The following is a 4,895-nucleotide window of genomic DNA, read 5'->3' as shown; positions in this document are numbered from 1 at the left end:
ATTAGACTTTCTGCAAAAAGGAGCCAACTGAGAGGTCACCCTCAAACACCAGTCAGCTAAAGATTAAAAGCTGGAACATGGCATTTATAGTTTTATGTTTCCCCTTTATTAACATGCAAGCTTTTAATTGGTCATATGTAAAATATCTCTTGATCTACTAATATTAAAATGGATACTTGGTCTAGGTTGTATGTGTATGACCATCTAAGTAACAGAAAAATAGCAAACAATTATAATTGCACAGGGTGTGAACATTTTTGTGTAAATGAAGACAGTTCGTGGTTTTTACTTCTTTGATGACCATTCCTTGTTCTAAACTACTCCATACTGATTTCAGGATGTAGATATATCTCTTATCAATGAAAATACTTTTTTTCTTTGCTTCTTTGTTTTTAAATCCTAGAATGCCAGGGCCCCTAGCTTTGGCTTGGTTTAGAAATAGAAATGTGTGTGTGTGTGGGCAATGTTTTGGCAGCATGAGTGTCATGTGTTTTGGTTCACTATATAGAGTCATACCGCTAACATTTCACAAATGAGAACTTGGGCACGTGTTGCTCATCCTTTTGCTGATAGGTCTGCCCTAGCTGTAAAATGCCTGCTTTAAATTTTTAATGTCTAACTTATCCACTCAAATTATAGTCCATGCACTCTAACATCTCATGGATGAAAACCAGGGCACACACAGACAAGCAACATCAGAGTGTGGTCAAAGTTATTAATGGGGAAGAATAGACAAGTTAGGAGAGGCGGCAACAATTTTCTATTGCCTCAGTCCACTGTTTAGGAACAAAATTCTGCCATCAGCTTTTGTGGAGTTGACCAAGTGAAAATTCTTTTAGCACTTTGCACTCAGGCCCCCATTTACACTGCCATTATAATGCAGATTGAACTGAATTATATGGCAACGTAGATGGGGCCTCAATTTGCAGAAATTGAAGAAAGTTAAGAAGAAAGAGGGAAAGTGAAAGGTGGACAGAGAAACTGGGACATTTTTAAAACAACTGAAAAGTAGGATTAATAATCAGAACTGCCCCTGTCAAATAATGGTTGGTGAGTATGAATGTTTCTAGTTAAGGTAGGAAGCAAGAAATTAACATACTTTTCCCTATACTTTTCCATAACATTTTTGCTTTCTTAAACCGGTGTTCATGACTATCTGTACCAAATGCTTTAATTTAGGCTTACCATGAACCTCTATGGAATAGACTAGGCTAAAGCAACATTAATTACATAGACCACTCCACATTAGACATGCTGGGGACTCTTGCCAGGTCACATTATCTAGCGGGGACTAGAGGGAAACATTAGCACAGGCATGCTTCTTTTATACTGTTATTTTTATGTGAAATACTTCCAGGATTTTAATACAGATACTGTGTATGTGTTGACTTCTGCTTTCTAAATTCATAGTGCATGAGGCTGCCTAGAGGGCACTGTGTTTGGTAAAATGTTTTACTATAGCAGGAAAAGGCATTTACAAAGGTAATCTCTGATTTGTTTATAAAGTATATTTAAAATAAAATTCAATAGGCTTATTCTTTTTTTATTTTAGGAGACTAATGGCCTAGTTACCAGAGGCCCCGTGTTCCTCATGAAACACAAAGTAAGTGTTCAGGATACATGCAAAAGAAGGAAAGGGTTTTCACATGCTCATTGAAGGTGGCATTTTATTATTTGAACAGTTTTTTGTCATCCTGTTTTATTTTTTAATGAATATTATTATTATTATTATTATTATTATTATTATTATTTCCAAAGTGTACACATTATAACACAAACATTGATATATAAAGCCATTAATTAACACTAGCAATTTTACATTTTCTAATAATAGTAACACATATGTGACTTATTTGAAAGAAAACGTCCCAATCCTAGACTTCACCTTACATGGGGAACAAGCCCAGTAATGCAGTAATAAAATATATCAACATAAAATATGTATCAACTACAATGAACTTATACATAAAACATGTAAAATATAATAAAAAAATAAAACATAAACTCAACAACAACCAATAACCATAGGAGAAGAACAAGCCTAAACATGGTCAAAAAGAATGCAAGCAAGTCAAGGAGACCAGCACCCAAGAAAACAGATAGAAATGACAACCACAAAAGATTGATTGGACCAGGATGATGCTTGCCAACAGCAACAGACGACCACACAGGATGAAGAAGAAATGGATGATCACACACTGTTACAAGAATATTCTCAGTAAATATAAATAGACTGAACTCACCAAATAAGAGGAGAAATATCTTTCATTATTTGAGAAGTAAAAATGTTGATATTATAGTGATGTAACAGGATAGGAAAAATGTAAAACAAAAAAGACTAGAAGAAGAATGTATTTCAATGAGAACTTAAAGAAATGGCCTGGTATTGTATATCCCCAAACTCTGGCAACCTCAAATGGTTAAAACAGACACAGTATTTGTATTATAAAACAATGAAAGAAGACAAAGATGTAAAATACAAAGAAAGAAGACAATGAAAGAAGACAAAGATGTTCTATATCTACTCTTGTACTTTTCCCCATTTCTCTACAATAAAAATTACATGGAAAAAAGCACATGAAGGCCTGTTTCTTCTTTTTCCTGTGGATTCTTCATGTAATTATGCTCACACTAACAATTTGGGTGCATCTACACTGTAGAATTAATGAAGTTTGACACCAGAGATCTAAAGATGGGCTTAAAGCTAACCTTAAAAACTGTGGCATAGACACCAGGAACTGGGAAGTCCTGGTCCTTCGGCACTCTAACTGGAGGGCAGCTGTTACCAACAATGCTGTGGAATTTAAAGAGGCATGAATGGAGGGCGAAAGGGATAAACATGTCAAAAAGGAAGGCGTGTCAAGTTAACCCTGACTGGGACCACCAACCAATGTCCTCACTGCAAAAGAACATGCAAATCAAGAAAAGATCTCTACAGTCACCTATTGACCCATTGCCTAGACCCGACACTCAGAAGACACGAGTGACTGCTGATGATGGTTGGTATAGGAATATTCAAAACTCCTTGAACGGTCCTGAGTATCCAGGGGTAAAGTCATTCTGCACTGAGATCCTAGAGACATGCGTTCACAATGATCTTGGAAGGAAGGAAGGGAGGGGAAGTATTCTGGAAAACCCCCAGCATCTGATATTTAAGATTTAGAGAGCAGGGTGATTTTAGAGAGCTGTCGGTCAGATCATACACCCTCTTTAACCTTTGACAATACCTGTTGCTTTGGCAGAACCTCTGCCTTGTAAAATATTTTGGAATTTGACTCCTAGATGCCTTGATCAAACCTGACTGAAGTAAGGGTTTATAAGAATCACACTATAAGACATCTAGCATACTAAATATTCAATCTCCTGTCTATCTTTGTTAATTTTGGACACTCTAGGCATTCCATCCAAATTTGAGTCAGAAAGACTAAGCAAACTATGAGATGATGGAGGATAACTTGTGAGCAACTACATTTTGTGACTCTGGAGCGCATCATTCCCAATCACAGAGCACACATGATAAAGCATCAGACTTAGTTTTCAATTTCCGGCTTTGTGGAGCTAGATTGAGCATGAGATAACTCCAGCTCTAATAATAAACCTAGTTTCTGAAAAGGAAAATCAGCATTTCAGTGTTGGCAAGATGTATTTGAATCTCTGTCCACAAGGCCATACATAAAGCTTTCATGAACATCAATCTTTATGCCAACTGGCAGTAATTAATGGGAGTCATGATTTCATTTCAGGGTACATGAGTAATATTGTTTTTTAGTTATCTCAAAAAGTAATAAATGCAAGTTAACATGTGTTCTAAATTGGCATGAATGGCATGAATTGGAAAAATATATGTAGCCTATCCCCAACATAAGGAGAATTGCTTTTTGTGCAGTGCAGAAGTAGGAGCTGAGGTAGGTGGAGGGGGACCCAGGTATAGTTTGGCCTTCCTGAGTTGGGTCCGCACCTTTGTAGTAATCCATACATTAACAAAGTGTATAGCAGGTTTTGTGTCTTGTCAGAGGCGAAAATGCAAAACAGTCTTTCAACTGATAACAATGTGGCTATTTGTGTAGTGTTCTGGGCCCTAACTTGGCTTTCCTTTTCCAAGCTCAAACCCCACCTCAAAGGACATCATTTTGGGACAGTTGAAAATGTCCAGGCAGCTGCGATGAGAGCTTTGAACAACATCTCAAGTGAAGATTTCCTCCACTGCTATAATTGTATTCGATGATAAGGAGCCTATTTTGGAGGGGATCAACTACAATTGCATCTATGGTCAATAAAAATAAATAATTCTCATTACTTTGGGACTTTTTCATAATGTGAAAAAAGAATGAATTACTTATAGATTGAGACTGAAATGAGTTGAAATATTAATTCTAAAATGTAATTCTAAACTCCCATATTGTCTTATGGGAACTGAGATTCAACTTCATTTAGAGGGCCATAGCAGATTCATAGAACCATAGAATAATAAAAGTTGGCCATCTAGTCCAACCCCTGCCATGCAGGAAAAGCACAATAAAAGTATCCCTGACAGATGGCCATCCAGCCTCTGTTTAAAAGTTTCCAAGGAAGGAGGTTCCACCACATTCCGAAGCAGAGAATTCCACTGTTGAACAGCACATACAGTCAGGAAGTTCTTCCTAATGTTCAGGTGGAATCTCTTTTCCTGTAATTTGAACCCATTGCTCCTAGTGCTAGTTTCAAGAGCAGCAGAAAACAAGTCTGCTTGCTCTTCCTTATGACACCCTTTCACATATTATACATGGCTATCATGTCTCCTCTCAACTTTCTCTTCTGTAGGCTAAACATACCCAGTTCTTTAAGACGCTCCTCATAGGGTATGGTCTCCAGACCTTTGACCATTTTAGTCGCCCTCCTCTGGACACCTTCCAGCT

At 37.2% G+C, this 4,895-nt stretch overlaps 1 long non-coding RNA gene across 1 annotated transcript; it reads left to right on the top strand.

The window, feature by feature from the left end:
- The first annotated feature begins 555 nt into the window (after nt 1-555).
- On the top strand, nt 556-2,098 carry LOC134296057 (uncharacterized). The gene is made up of 2 exons (XR_010002626.1): nt 556-1,603; nt 2,029-2,098. It is a non-coding gene; the product is annotated as an uncharacterized LOC134296057 (long non-coding RNA).
- Nucleotides 2,099-4,895: the final 2,797 nt, after the last annotated feature.

This window comes from Anolis carolinensis, chromosome 2, assembly GCF_035594765.1.
Source record: "Anolis carolinensis isolate JA03-04 chromosome 2, rAnoCar3.1.pri, whole genome shotgun sequence".
NCBI classification, from domain to species: Eukaryota; Metazoa; Chordata; class Lepidosauria; order Squamata; family Dactyloidae; genus Anolis; species Anolis carolinensis.
This window is presented reverse-complemented; position numbering and strand designations above follow the sequence as displayed.